The sequence below is a fragment of the Meleagris gallopavo genome, chromosome 4 (assembly GCF_905368555.1).
Source record: "Meleagris gallopavo chromosome 4, MGAL_WU_HG_1.1, whole genome shotgun sequence".
NCBI classification, from domain to species: Eukaryota; Metazoa; Chordata; class Aves; order Galliformes; family Phasianidae; genus Meleagris; species Meleagris gallopavo.
The window spans coordinates 35,533,632-35,550,160 of NC_139407.1; the positions used below are offsets into that span (position 1 = coordinate 35,533,632).

The window sequence follows — 16,529 nt, forward strand, 5'->3', positions numbered from 1 at the left end:
TCATGTTGCAGTCATCTGAAATTGATATCTCTGTCCAGATACATTAGAATCCCTCTTGGAGCTGCAGTGCTGCCCTGCATAATGTCATTGTACTTGCTGAATCTGTCTCTGTCTACCCAAATTAATAAACAAAGCCAGAGCGTTCTTGCATGTGATGTTATGCAGAGAAGATGTTAGTAGTTTTGGTATTAAGATATCACAGCGACTTGTAATTGTATGAAAATTCAATACATATATTACATCAAAGTTACATCTGACAACTACACGAGTTCTCACAATAATATATATATATGTATGTATATTTTATAGCATTACAATTATAACTTGAATTTGGATTATCATTGGACATTTGGAGTATCATTGCACATATAAGAATGGTATATTTTTTTATAACTGAATAAGTTAGATATCTTTCATAATAAGAGGATACAGTGCTTTACTTTGTTTCCGGAGAAAATGAATTATAAGAAAATAGAGAAATGGCTGTTTAAAACTCCTCCTGCTATGGAGAATCTGACAGCATAGTTTTATTTATGTTTTATATAAGATAGTTAATAGTCAGTGATATAAAATTTGGCTTCATCAAGGACATGTGAGCCAGTCCCATTATTTGCAAAATACTCATAATTCAAAATCAATCAGTACTATTTTTAATTATTGCATGCATGGGGGGGGGGAAAAAAGGTAAAGAAAAAGTGAAAGAAAAAGAACTATGTATGCACCAAACTATATATATGCTAAAAATCCAAGTTTCTTATTCAGGCTTCTGAAGTGGAAGTCTCTAAACACAAGTACTGGGTGCTACACCATATTGAATACACAGAACATCGTTCAAAGGGTAGACTATGGTTTTCACTGAGTGGAGTAGACTCATTTAGAAACTTACAGTTTTGGGAAGCTGCCTGAAGCAGCTCTCTCTAGAGTAAGCAGAAGGAAAAGGGACTCTGGAGGGTTCCTTGTTTGATTACAGTTCACTGATTTCCACATCAGATTTGCTCAGCCTACAAGTACAAATATGGTTTTCTCTCTGGTTTCTTTATTTTGTGAGCCTGCTCAGAATGTTCACCCCAGGATCTGACAGTCATCCGGGTTCTTTCCATTCCACGTCTCATTGCTGGTAATAGATTCTCTGCAGGTTAGTTATGCCTCCAACACATCTCCGTATGGTTGTCTTCAGATTATGCCATCAGTGACACTTGTGTAACCCTATTAGTCTTCAGTGGTGTGGTTAAAACACTGTGAAAGGCACAATCTTGAGTGAATATACAAGTGGAATCTTTCTTATTTCAACTTTATATCTTATGTCCAGTATTAGATATTTATGAACATTATTTCATGTGTGGCTTTACAACAATAAATAGGAGGCTGACATACAAGAAAGTCTTCCACCACCTGCTATCTTCTTGCCTCATTCTTCACAGCCTCACAGGTGCTGCCTGTGTGGCAGAAGCAGCAATAGCAACATACCCTGCCAGAGAGACAGCAGGCACAGTGCTAGGCATTGGTGGAAGCAGGCTAGGGGTTTCACCGGCTGGATCAGTGCCTTTGGGAGATTACAGCCGAGGAAGCAGGTGAGATGGAGAGTCCTGGGTATAAGAAACCAAGAGGAGATCCCTGTCAATCTAAAATGTTTAAGATGAAAACAAATGAGTTACGCTCTGCTGTGAAATCAGGTTTGAGGACTGAAAACGTTTACTTCAAAACTAAAAAATGTCATAGAAATCCATAACCTGATGTTGCCACTACATAGAAAATCAGTGCTGGGATTAGTTGTGTCCTGAGATATGTAATTTCTACAGGTAGTTTGTTTTTTATTTTATTTACTTATGAAAATTCAGACTGCATTGACATTTTCAGTAGATGCCCAAGATGAAAAGCAACTGTGAGGATGCTCTGAATTACTCTTGGGTGAGTTCATCCTGTCCAGCCTAAAGTTCAGCACAAAGTAAACAGGTTCAAAGGTTCTTTCTTGTCTATTCCAACTAGAGCCTCTTCACAGCAGGAAGCCTGATCGTGCAGATTGGATATCAGGCTGCCCTTTTCCCAGACAACAGAAGGCAGGCTTTGAGATGAGCTGCCATACTCTGTGGCTGAGAACAAACCTCTTAGGGAGGGGTAAACTGTACATGTTTAAAATTGAGCTTCAAGGGAATGAAAAGAAGAATTGGATCAAGGAACAATAAACACTAAAGAGACTTCTCTGAAAATGACAGTTACATACCAGTTATTGAATCCCTGTGTGTGGTAAAACAAAGCAACAAACAAAATCCTTCCAGACTATCTCCTATCTTGTGCAAACCTTGACCCTCTTTCCAAATTAACTCTTCAATTTCCTGTGCAAGTTCTGATAGCAAAAACTAGGTGATAGTATATATCCGCTGGCTGAGAGCTAACATTTGAGCATTCTTGAGGCTGCATTCAGCTTGTGTCATGAGTTCTGGCAACAGCATAGCAGCCTGTGTGAGAGAGATGTTAGAGTACGAGCTGTTTTCCTGACCTGGCAAGTAATACGTTTGCAGATGAAAAGAGGAAAATTCTAAATTGTATAGCCTACTGATGATTTTTCTTCAATCATGTAAGTAAAGATTATTGGACAGCGTAACTGAGGAAATTATTGTTATTTTCCATAGTACCTCAAATGGGAAAAACCTGGCAAGGCAGGAAGAAGGAATAGAAAACATAAAGAAAGCTCTCTTGAAGTATTTTGTCACACAAACTTCCTAAAATTGTCATCACTTCTGCAAAGGAAAGGTGGGCTATATAAACACTGGAGACTTGGTGCTTGCGTAGACCCAGGATCTAATTTATATGTAGAGCTTCTGGTTTTCTGACTTTACCTCCTTGTGAGACTTTCCAAGCAATAGCTGCCCTTAAGTGAATTATCTTTTGAAATCTAGCCACAGGGAAAACTGTTCCCAGCCATAACCTCCAAACACTTCCCAAACTTTGAAGCTGCTGCTGAATGAGATCTTCTCCTTCCACAGTACCATACATCCCCATTGTAAAGGCAAGACCTAAATGACTGCTTTTTTGATATATATACCTCAGATTTAAATTGAAAAGGATATTTAAAATAGGGATAATAAACCACAGGTATGTCTTCAATATATTGCAGATTGCTTTCTGCAGGGTGCTTCTCCCTCCTGTTGTGGCTGATTTTTCTAGGATGGGAAAAACAATTTTTTTTGCATCCTTGTAAGAGTTGGAAATGGCAGTCTGTACAATCTGTACCTGTGTTTTCAGTCATGTCAGATTTCTTAAGAACAAACTGCTGAATGATTGTTTATGCTTTCTTGGAAGATGTGACATGCAAAAGGCAAAATCGCTTTCTGTAGCTTTTTTTGTTTTAGATCTGCATGCTTACCAGCTTCTGAATAATTCTTCATTTTTTTTCCCTGGTGTTTTATTTTCAGAGAATACACTTGTATTCATTCACAGCTGATTCACTGCGAGTGCATCTATTCTCTTAAATATTTGACCATGTAGACGTTATCTATGCGGTTTTAAAATTCCAAGCAATGAAGAATTCGTTAACCTTAAGAGACTTGCAAAAAATAGCTTGGGATTTTAAAAATGATTCTTACGGGTTTGTAAAAACCAGTGGTTTTGTTTGTTTTTAATGTACGCATCCAGAATCAGTAAAGCCTTTAATACTTCAGTGAGGTGAAATGGTTCTATTTCCACTGTTATTTTCAAAGAAGAATTTCAGCAACTGTCCCTGTTATTGCTAGGCTGGTCCTGAGGAAATGTGTGTGAAATGAAACAATTCGGTTGAACTATTCCCAATACCTCAGGGAGAGGTGAAAGATAAAAATAAATTGTGTGAAATCTTCTTTTTTATTTATTTTTTGTCTTTTCAAGAGCCGTCACAAATAAATGCTTTGGAAGCCAGCTATTATTTGGAAGAATGTAAGCTAAAGTATCTGATTTATTTGATGGGGAAAAAGAATTTTAAAATCTAGTTTGGGCATATTTCAAAAAAAATTGCAGAGATTTGATTTACAGTTCTGTAGTTGTACAAGTTCCTAAAGCTTGAATGTCACAAAGGATTGACTATAAAAACATAACTTCACCAGTGTTGTATCCATCTCATTTTATTTTGAAGATCAGGATATCACTAGCTGATTTAACTTAGGTTCAGTTCAGATCACAACTTTTTTTCTATTCAGTAAATATAGTAATTTCTCCAAGAGCCAGCTTATTCTTTCAGTGATTCCACAAACCCTAAGTCGTAAGGAAGTCCAATTCAGGGACTAACATCTATTAAAGTAGTTGAATAAAATGTGTGGTATTTGAATAAATGGGTGTGGTGAAAAATAGCAATTTTCTGACCAGGTTAATGTTTCTCGCTTTAGGCTTTATTTAATCACTTCCTGTTATGTGTTTCTTTTCTCCCTGTTAGGGTAACGGTAGAAATATTTCAGAGCAAGATTTCTTCATTGCATTTCTGATGAAAATAGTAACTTTTTTTTTCTTTTTGGAGATTATTACATATTGTTAGTGGTAAAAAGATGCCTGTTGTCAGATAATTTATCATGGAGTGCTTTGTTTGATTAGTGGAAGCTAGTTGAGTATTTCCAAAATTGTTGATGAGTTAACAGTTGAGGTTTGGTGTAAGACTGCAAGTCACAGAAAGACAGACTATTTCATGTGTACTTAGATGGATCAGTATTTCCAGGTCCTACGATAGATTAACTTCCTGTATCCATACACTGTATTGTGTAGATGTATGTAAAACTCAGAACAGTAGTTATAAAACCAGTAAATCTTCTGAGTAACTGGATCTTAGCCTAACAATTTAAAACTTTTCTCCTAATCATGGATATAAGTGTAATTCTAATTATTATGGTATTATTTTTAATAGTAATATTCTGATGTGGACTATATTTATTACTGCAGACATTATTTTAATGTAAGACCATTCAGGTATGCATATAAAATTTGAATTAATAGAAACCATAGAGGTGAGTCAGCATTGGAGATTTCTGTCTGTTTTAATGTAGTAAAAAGGATGCTCTGAGAGGGCCAAAAAAAAGATAATTTGCATTCCCATCATTTAAGAAGTAAAGCTGTTCTCAGCAGCACCTGAATACCTTTAAGGATGTACAGGAGGGCTTTTAATAAATTACCTTGTGCATTTGAAATAAAGGTGCTTCAGAGTAATTATGTAGGACAGTCTAATATATTAGGGCAGGAAATTACTTGAATGCCATTAATTTCATTTGTGTCCTGTCAGAGAAAAGTCAATTAGAGGTGTACATCAGGGAAAAGCACTTCTAAAGGAAAGATAGAATGTGTAAAAGATCCCATTATACGTCTGTTTCCCTAGATCACTATTTGGTTAGAAGACTTGACATAAGGTGAGCTAACACCAGCAGCTATCACGGAACTAGTACCGCATTAATTAATAGGGCTTATATTACTCCATTAAAATACTATGTGAGGACCTCAGAGATTTCAATGCCTATACCTTCACAGCAAATCAGAGACAAGGAAATGTTAAGAGCCCCTTTATACAGAAGGAGATGAGACAAAGAGATTAATGTACTTACAGAATGATTTCTGTAGTCTTCTGCCATCTAAACTAGTTACCTAGGATTCCCTTACAGCAGCAGAAGAAGAGAGAGGCAATAGTATGGAATGATTAATTCCACTTGCTGAAGGATGGGATGAACCACCTTGGATGAAGTGTTCTCTAGAGAGGCTCAATTTAAGAGAACCAGGACTTCATTACCCAGCCTTTTCTTGAGAAGCCCACCCTGAAGTTGTCCTCAATGTATATGCTGGACACAAACAGGTGGAGAATACCTTTGTTCTTGAAGACTGAAGAACATTTGCAAACATGCAAAAGCAAAAATGCAGGAGTTAATGGAGTTAAATAGATGAGTTTGGGCACCTCAGGAATTGTAGTTTTGGGTCTGGATATCAACGACAAATCAATTTATATATAAAACTTGTAGATTTCATCCTAAATGAACTTCTAGTAAAGAACCACGCAAGAATCTGTGGTAAAACATCGTACTTAGTAGGAGATCCACTGTTTCTGTTAAGGGAGCAAGAAAAATGTGCCACTTTTTACATCTTTCTCACCACTCTCACTTCTTTCGGATCTGTTTTGGAAGCCTTTGTATACTAAGCTCTTAAGAGGGACCTGTGGTCCAGAGAAGAGAACAAAAAACAAATTCTTAGTCAGAATTTTTCATGTATAGTCAGTACTGCAGATATTAATTAATGCAAACATTAATTTCTGAGGAAAGCAACATAAATATTAGATCTCATGTTCCAGGAGAGCAAAGTATTTGAAATCTAAATGAAAGCAAGGGTCAAGTTAGAATTCTGAACATGAACTTCTAAACAGAAAACTCAGTCATATTTAGGTCATATAAACATTTGTGGTACTTGATAAGACATCGGAAGATGCACTTTCTCTTTGACTGCTATCACTAATAAATAAGAAACTGCTCATGAAGCTTCCGACCACTGTCAAGGTTGACTTACAATATCATTTCTTCATACTCTTTTCAAATAGATGAAAAATTCCACATGTAGTAATCTTAGAAATGAAGCAAAACAGTTCAAATGTGTTTTCTTTGCTGTCAACTTAAACAAGTCTAAAATCTCCCAACTGGAAAAGTCTTGCATTTTCTTTTTTCTACATCAGAACATATGGTTTGGCTTCTTCAGAGAGCTGTAAGTCAAAGTCTTAAAGTAACATAGTGCTCCTGCTTTCTATGCTTACCCTGATATCCTTGTCACTTACTGTGCATATATTGTCAATAACAAATGTCAATGAAACACTATAGCATAACATCAATTATATTAGTATGTTCAGTGAAGTACAAAAGGATTGCCCTTCTGTTAAGTAGTTTCTTCCCTAGAAAGCCCTGAGGAACTCTGTTGTAGACAGTGATGTAAAATTCCTAACCAGAAATGCTGTCAAGATTTATCAGAGCTTCAGCTCTTAAATTTGTCGTGGTTCCATTTACTATATTAGAGCCATATCAGCTTACATCAGATGTAGCACTTACATAATTATATTCTTATTATATTTCTTTCTTTCTTTCTCTATTTCTTATTTATTTCTTGTTGCATATTTTATGTGATAAAATAAGTTAGTAAAATGATCATGCAGACATGGGAAAAAATAACGCTGCTCTATGGATGGCCATTGAAAGATCCCATTAAGACTATGATAATTGATAATAGATATTTTCTCATCTAATTCTATTTTCCTAGATCCTGAAATGGCAAAATAACTTTCTTGAGTTACTTCCACTTGAGAAGGTGACATAAGAAGAGCATTCAGATTCCCCAATGAAAAATTTCTTCTGTTCTGCTTCTACCCAGAACCTGAAACTATTGAATCTACCCAGAAAAACTTGGTAAAAAGTGATTGCTTTCTCACTTCAATGCAGTATATATAATCTGCAAATATTGCACTCTGCCCAGTGATCCACAAAGTTTATTTGCTCATTTATCTGCATTAGCCTTTTGCTGTTTGTTTTCCCACCAATAAAATATTTCATACTGCACAAGAGTTGGTGAGGTGAGTGTTGAGGAGAGGATGAATGTGTGCATATGTCTGGCATACACCATTACAGAGAAATATGAGTAGTTTCTCTGAAGTTCTTTGAATATAATGAAGAAATCTAGGACTTAGCCTAGATCTTCGAACAAGGAATTTCTTGTTTGAAAGTGATATTACATCAGATTCATAAGGATTTAGAGAAGGATACACACTTCATGAAAACTGGTCAATGTCCAGTCTAGGTCCTTAAGACCACATTAGTCAAATGATATGCTGTAACTGCACGGATGTTTAAGATGGTGGTAGCCCAAAAGATTGCTCCGTGATACAGTGATTTTGTTTCATCTAGAGCAATGAAGAAGTGTCTCTGCTTGGCCACAGGCAATAATTTAGTTCCTGGATAGCAAAATAAACCTCCTCGAGATTCAAATGTTTGTTTGCTATCCTTACGTTGTTAATATTGTGTTGATTCATTTTTGACTAAAACGGTCTTACACCAGTTTAGTCAAGGACCAGAAAAACAGCTAATTTGGATAAATATCTCTTGTGGTTGTTTTAGAGATTGAGGTTTCAGTGCTGTCCCAAGAGCAATAAGAGAAACTTATTCAGGTTTTTAGATATTGTGACAGATCCTACTGAAATATTCTAAGGCAAATAAACACTTAGCAGTTGTCACTTCATGTGTGTTGGTCAAGGTTTTCTCATAGTTATGACACATCATTAATGGTTAGATGGGTAACTTACTCCCTTTTTGTGGAACATCTGTAAATGATTGGCTTGTGGCAGTTTTCAGTATTTCACTTAATTTTGCAAGATAATATTTTCAGTTAAGTTTTTGTATCTGAAAGTAGACAATTTCCAATTTTTCTGTCTCCCCTTTTTTCAAGTAGTATGTTGTCATTAGTTTTCATCTTGTTTGAGCTAAATGAAGGCTGCAACATCTTTCTACCAGCTTTCTAATCTAATGTGATTCCCATAAGATTATACAGAGTCCTGTTACACGTGTAGTTACATAACATTTTGAATTGATGAATTCTTGATAAAATACAAACTGAATGATGAAATCCATAAACTTTTTTGACTGTTTTCTTCTTTAGACTGATCAGGAGCAGGTACCATGCTAATAAATATGTGATAACATATCAGCAGCTATGTAATATCATCATGCATTAAAGCTGCGTTCTTATTTTCCTTTCAAATCTATTTCCCGTTTTAGCAGCAGAATTTTTATCTTCCTTACGAAATAAAGTAATTTAAAATTTCATTTACATATTATTGAGGAAAGAAGAATCAAAGAAAAAGTGTTTAGGAATTACTGAAGCGTACGATTAATTGTAGGCCTTTTCTCATTCAGTTACACATTAATCTTGAATTGCTGCTTCACTCCTGGTGACTGAAAGCTCACCATTATTCAAGGGACTTTTCCAGCTGTTGGAGTTCGTAGAAATAAATGACAGTCATAGGTATCTGCTAAGAAGCCGCCTAAATCTGAAAGCAAACAGTATAGCAGCATCATGACAGAGCGAAAAGATCCTATGGGGCTGTCTAATCAATCACCTGCCTGTGAGAGGAATACAACAGTTTGAATTTGTTTCTGGCAAAACAAATTTGTGTCTCAAATCCCAGTGGGCCAAATTTTGTTGTCATAACACTAGTAGAACTGGTGATTTACTCTGTTGCAAATAGGATGGGAATATGACTTAATGTTTTTATATGGCACTACTGAACAGTATTTATTGTCTTCAACCATAGATTAAATGGTGATCTTCTAGAAAAAGTTCCAGCCTTTTCCCTGTCTTTCCATTCCTCCATCTAAATAACGTTAAACAAACTATATATTTTCTGTATTTCCTATGTTTTAACTATCCTGCAATAAGTCTTCACTTTGTAGAAAGAAAACTTAGGTTTTTCCCATTTTCTCCTTTTAATTAGTGCTTTTCTGTACTGTAAGCAATTACATTTATATGATTTGAATGAGACAGCTGTCTTTGCCTGAGCCGTAGGCATACAGAAGGTGAGCAAGAATTCTTAAGGTACGAAAACCAGGAAGAGTTGGAAATGCCTCTCTCTTATGTGCCTCCAGTATAGAGGCAGCTTCTATAGGACACAAATAGTGTTTCTCCATCTGTGTGTACCCTGATGTAGTTGTTGGGGCAGGGTGAGAAGCTGCATTGCAAATTGTGCTGAAGAAGAGAGCTGTGAATCACTCCTGCTGCTATAATCGTTTTCATAGGCTCCTTGCAGAACTGTATTAAGCTGGGCAGGTTGCAGTTACTATAAATGCTGCATGTTAAGGGCTCTTCTCTCTCTTGCTCTTACTTCTCCCTCCATTTCTAATACGAAATTCAGAAAGACTGATTCAGATGGAAGCAAAATTCAAACCAAACCCTGCTTAAAATCCTTTGCTCTCTGAGTCAAACCTTGGCTGTTTTTTTTGGTGTTTTTTTCCTCATCTGAGAAGTCATCTTTAGTGACAACTCCTCTACTTTAGTAAGCGTGCGCTTGTTAGGGAGGGAATTATGTTACTTTGGGAGGTAGGATGGAAGCAGGACTTCTAGCATTTGTAACAGTTGTCTTATACAAATTCAGAAACAAATTACTACATTTTCAGCCTGGTCTAAAGGAGGGCCTTGTCCATGTGGAAGTTGCTAGGGAAGAGCCAGAAGACTGTGGTGCAATTGGGAGCTCCTGGTTTGCAAAATGATCGAAGGTGGCATTGCAACTGCATGGATTCTGCTTGTCTTGAGAACAGCAGCTCAACTCTTTAAGTCTGTGTATCCAAGAGATGGTCTGAGGAGGTAAAACCCACAGTTAGCTGGCAGGTCCGCTGCAGTGTTCCTGGTGTGAGGTTCTGTGCCTGCTGGAGCTCAGAGAAGAGGTATGAAGCTGAGTCCCAGTTTCTTGGCTCCTTTCTGGGCTTTCCCACACAGCATAAGGCATAATATGGTAGGATGATGGTAGTAGGGAGTCACCCTGCCATACAAGGAACAGATTCTGCCACTGCTGGAGGGGTCTGTTAAGAATTCCAGGTGTGTAAACGAGACTTGGGTTCCCAGGGGTTTGCTTCAGGCAAGAAACCTTAGTGACTATTCAGCTTCCTCAGCATGGTGCAGAGTGGAGATATCTAAATACAGGCCATTGGAAGAACACTGGCAGAGGCTGTTGCTTGGGTAAATGAAAAATTCCAAAGAAACTCTTCCAAGGCTGGATATGGGTTTTGATCTTGACCACTGGTGATGCTGAGTATTTTGGTCCTTATTTTGTTAGAAAGTATTTGAGTGAAGGGGCTGACCAAATTAAAGTATTGACACTTTGTGACCCTGAATTCTTCCCTGAAGTGTCTTGGACAATGTCTTCTTTTTTTCTTTCCAAATATTGCAATTGGAATTTGGGAAACTTCTTTCATTGAATGTGATTGCTACATTAAACTACAACACATAAGTAAATTGGAACGTTATGACTGTGTTTGCAGATTAAATTGTGCTATGTACAGTTAAGATAATACTCACTGAAAATGGTCATTTATGTATGATCTATCCAATTCAATTTAACAGGAATTGGCTATTTATTGAAAGGATCTAATGAGCTGTGAAAGATTGTTTCCAAACACGTGTCTTCCTCCAGCTTACACACAGTTAAATGACAAGATCTATAAGTTTAAAACTTAATCTGTGGACTCTGGTCGGGTTTTGCAGATGTTTTCAAAGCCTGTTGGTCCCCTGACTTTATCACATAAAGTAAGTATTGATGTTTGCTCACTGTTCAGTGAGCATAAGCAAAAAGTAGGAGTTTCTGAGACAGATGGGATGTGTAGGTGTCAAGCTTTCACCTTACCTGCTTGAGCCAGTATTCACATAATTGTAATCCCAGAATAAAATAATTTGAATAAAACCTGGATACTGTGGTGGCTAAAGTTGATGATCCAAGATAATGGAGTAGAGAGACATGAATTCATTGTTTATGAACATATTTTAAAATATTTAAATTCAAGTCCACAGCATAGAAAAATGTTGGACAGGTACTGTTGAAACTGTAGTATTGATGGGACTGATTTTCTTAAGGCCAATGAAAATGGTTTGCTCAAATCTCAGTTAAAAGGTTTCCATTCCTTCTGTATAACAGCTTCAGTCTTACAAATTGTCGTTATCCCCATTCTCCTTTAAATGACCAATGTTTCTGCAATTGCAGTGGGACTACTCACTATAAAGACTGGACAATATTCCAACTCAATCATTTTGCACATGGATAAATTCTGTTAACTTGAATAAAATAATTGATGCAGCTCCCACAAAAAAATAATCATATTATTTTCTGTACTACAATTTGCTTGGCAGTAACTGAACCTTCTTGCTTTGAAAGTTGATCTTTGTAGATGTTATCTCCTGCCTGTCACAGAAAAGCCTCTTCCAGTTCTTGGATAGGTACGTTCTGGATGATACTGGATCTCTCTATTGGAACGGAGAGAAAAAGAATGAATGCAAGGGATGCAGAGGTAAGAGGGCAATGTGTGTGAACACACATAACTCTAATTATTGGAGTTTATGAGGACAGTTACTTTTTACCTCATTCATTACAGTACCCAGTAACTATACACATTAGCATTGTGTTTACAAACTCTTCATTATAAATGCAACAAATGTGTACTGAGATAATGGGAAGAGATCAAGTCTTTAAATGAAAGCATTTCTTTATTTTAGTTAAAGTCTGACCTGTTTACTGATCTAAATCTAAACTTAAAAGCAATGTTATTTTCTTCCATGTATATGAATAAGTTATTGGAAAATGTAGTGTTAAATATAATATTTTATTCTTACTACTAGCAGTATAAGTTTGGTATTTAGACTTGTTTCCATTAAAATCAACTGAAATTTTGTTTCTTACTTCTCTTAGACCTGAATTGAACAATTCATATTGATGTAGGAAATGGCAATCACTACATTTTGAATGTGATTAAGCATGTGTAATAGAACATAATATCATTGTTCGTCTCAATAGTCATAGTAAAAAAACAACAACAAACTATACTTTTCATAGAACCTACAAGTCATACAAATGATTTACAGCCATTTAATTGTAAAATATTTTAAAAGTGATGATGAAAACTTAGAAATAACTGCTATGCCAAATTTTAATAAGATAATGACAGCTTCATTAGCTTTAAAAATGTGCCTAATTTACAGGAAACTTGTATTAGTATTGAGGTGACATTTTCTATTTTATTGAGATTAAGATTGTGTAAATAGTCCATTTGAAATGCTCACATTTTATATTAAAATTAAGTATCCAGAAATTAATTATTCAACTTCTCGTGAGAGTTAGCCTTATTCACAAAAGTAGTCTCATTGACTAATGCTATTTCTCTGTCGTGATCAGATGACAGTGAAACAAGTGAAAGAATTACTGGTGAAAAATACCAATTCCATTTTTCTTTGTTGAAACATTTACTGATAATTGTTCTCTTCTTCCAACTAACTACTTCTTTTTTCAGTGCTGTACAACAGACAGTGGGAAATTCTTTCATGATCTCAGTGGGTAATCTGTTTCTTCCCTGACACATGATATGATTAAACTAAATACTGTAGAAAAAAAGATGAAAGTGTGGAGGCGATAAGGGAAGGACACAGGTTTTTTTTTTTACCCAGGTAAATCAATATAATCTGTCTAAGAGCATGCATCGCATATTTGTGAGTCCAGATTAGTAAAAAGCCTTGTTCTGTCTTGCAGTCAGATTGTTTTTGAGGCATGTGCTCTAAGCAAGGTGGACAGTTCTAAGAAAAATTTCATTGTGAATAGTTGGGACTTACTCCGGTCTTTCAGTACTGATCAACACTACAGATGGATGCGTCTCATTTTCTCTCTTATAGCCTTGTAAAGGGGAGAAAATTGGGGGGAAGGGCTTCTTACAACAATTTTTATGATCTAAACCAAATAATATATTCTTTTAGCATTAATTATTGTGACATATTTTTATAAACCATCTCTAGAAGATCCATTTTTTTTTTTCCTCTGGAGTAGCTTAAAGTATCAGAAAGAACAGAAGTCTGCTACTATGAGTGAATTATAAGGAAATTCTCTCTGAGACAATGGGCTGCACATATAAGGCTTCTGGCTGCTAAATTAGGAATATCCAGAATTGTCTGAATCCAGTGCTTCTGCATTTCCTCTTCCATTGTTCCTGGCAAAATGTTAGTCTTCCTACCTCATACTGTTATTGAATACACCAAAAGCTGACTGAAAAGGCAGCAAACATCAGATTCAGTCCTACTCACCCCTCCTAAGCAGTGGAAATATATAATTTACTTAAATGGATTCAATATTTCACCCTCCTTTTTTCTGTTACTGTTTCTTGTCTTCTACCTTTTTTGTGCATGTTGTTGAAAGTAGAACAATTAATATTTTTATTGTTATAATTTATTTTTGCAGAGCGGAGGGAATTTTAGCAAATATGCCTATGCTGAGGTAAAGAAAATGAATACAATGGTGAGGACAAAACACAAGAACATAGACCTTTATTAATAAATGTTTCTGTTTGTTCTCTGGTAAGTACAGCCTTACTAAATGGTAAGTAGTTTGTGTGGTGTTTTGGCCACAGCTCTCAACAACAGTGAGATCCCCAGAGTAGATGATAGCCTAAAATATGATTCAAGTGGTTGGCCTAAAATTCAACTTCGTAATGTAAGTGCACAGTGAAGATAATTGAGGAAAAATACAGGTTGTTGCTGCCTGACATCAACAATTGGTTTAGTCATCTGTAACATATTTCATTGCACATCCCTATAAACATCTGTTTTGCTTGCAGATTTCTCATTACTCTGCAGTAAAAAATCTTTCAACAAGCTCTGAAAACTAATACGTTACCACCAAATAATTTGTAGACCATTGGCTGAAAAACAGTGGTTCAGCTGATGCATTAGTTTCATCCTGCCTAGTATTCCATGTTATTGTTTTCCATTACTTATTAAAAGGTACATATATTTGAAATGAAGAACATCTTAAGCATTTAAAAATCTTTATCCAGTGATATATTGACATATCATGGGATTTACATGAGTCACTTGTTAAAATATGTCAGCTACTCATCCTGTTGTTTATAAACAGAGACTCTTCATCAGAAAGAGAGTTGAAAATGTTTCTTGAAGCAGACTTGTTAGCTTTGTAACAGATCAGATTTGTTCAGTATGGAAAGTAATTCAAAATAATAATAGAAGAGGAAGGCTGTAGATCCTCTTAAAGGACTATTTCTTCTTATTAAGTGTGAAGACTACAATCTCCTATTATACTGATATTCAGAATACACTAAAACATTTTTTTTGAAAGCAGCTTGCATTTTGCGCATTCTTCATAGTTGATAATGAAAAATAGTTTGTTTTTTTTATTATTTTCTTTTTGTCCAAGAAGACTTCTTAGTACACCACATTTTTTTTTGCTTGCAGCAAGTTTAAAAAAAAGGAAAGCACTGACAACTACTGTGAACTCTGACTGCTGGATTCAGAAGCACACTCCAAAAGATTTAAAAACTGGTATTCAGAAATGAAAATTCAGCATAACACTGTATTCTTGTTTGTGTATTCAACTGCTTAAATAGCAGAATCTTTTATTCACCATAAAGAAAATGTTCAACATTTGAGCTGATTTCTTTCAGTTAAGAGCGGTGCAAATCTTAATTAATTGAAACATTATTTATATTCATATTCTTGAAGTGTTTGAAAGACCCCAGTAGTATTTCAGCAGTTGAATTCAGAAGATTATCAGAGAATTTCTAAGGAATTTACACATTTTTTTAAAACACCATTTTGGTTATTACCCTTTTGAACAGGAACAGAGAGGTTGCTGCAAAAAATGAAAATGGCAGTGTGCAACTATATGAAGAAATATCAAAGTCATAACATGGAGTCTTTTAAGCAAGCCAAAACTTTTTATTAATACATGGAATTTTAAAAACAGGATGGAATATCTCTAACATGATATGGAATCACTTTTGCCACATTAATTAATTTGCCCCTGTGTCTTGTAAATCATTTCATGCCACAAATAATTGATTAGAGACTGAAGAAGAAATGAACAATTCATCCTGTGATTTAAAGGGAATTAATTCTTAATTAAGTTGGCTTACTTTGGATTTTCATCTTTAGGGAGAGTATGCTGCTAAGCTTTCACAATGCCTTCACTTAGTTTAATATTAGGGAAAGACTTCATAAGAGATTAAGGCACTCTTCACATTAGGGAGATCAGAATGAAGTAGCTGAATTTATGACTAAGAACTAGAACTCATCAGTGTAGAGGGATCTGGTGTCATCCACTTAAGTGATCTTCAATTTATGTCAAGAAGTGATGGAAAATTGAAAGTTCTATGTTTGCATAGGAAGCAGACAGTTAATCCAAAATTCTTTGTGTGATGATCCCTCCCTCTGATGTATTTTCCTAATATAGCTTTTATCTAGAATTTTGAGTAAGAATAGTGCAGTCCTTTGTCATTTAATTGCAGTATATTATAGGTACTTTTGTATAAGAATATTGAATGTTATTTCTAAATATTTCTATAACTATATATACTGTTTTAAAAGCTCTGCTTCCCTAAACCTTATAGTTCTTTTATGGTAATTCTTATACTGCCCTTGTGTTATTTGTTCAGAAATGGATATGTGTTTTCATGTTATTTTATAACATGGTGTGTAAACTGGATTAGTCTAGCTGATTATTATGAGAAGAATCTTCATTATTTCTAGGGACTGAATAATCAATTATTCTGCATAAATGCAATAACTGCTGAAAAAATATGCTCATGTATACAATACACATGTATAAGAACAGTTTGAATCATGCAAGTCAAAATATTTTATCTGAATTACCTAGACTACAACAGGCCATTACAAATGAGCTATTTAAAGGGTATTCAAAGACCTAAATGTTGAGAAGGCTTCTGGATGGGTTCTTCAAAAATGTGTAGATGTTTAAATTTCATTGTTTGGAAATCTGGCTCTTAATTTTTCATTGCTACAAA

General features: G+C 35.4%; 1 protein-coding gene across 10 annotated transcripts in view; it reads left to right on the top strand.

Moving 5' to 3' along the window:
• LOC104910714 (uncharacterized) overlaps positions 1–16,529 on the top strand; it is a 288,940-nt gene that overhangs the window by 153,490 nt on the left and 118,921 nt on the right. For 8 of the 10 annotated variants that reach the window (XM_085222846.1, XM_085222850.1, XM_085222849.1 and 5 more), the window contains 3 exons: positions 11,083–11,265; positions 11,888–12,020; positions 13,952–14,067. The gene's annotated coding sequence lies outside the window, so the exon portion shown is untranslated. The remainder of the gene's footprint in view (positions 1–11,082; positions 11,266–11,887; positions 12,021–13,951; positions 14,068–16,529) is intronic. The other 2 variants (XM_085222848.1, XM_085222856.1) reach the window with 1 other exon arrangement.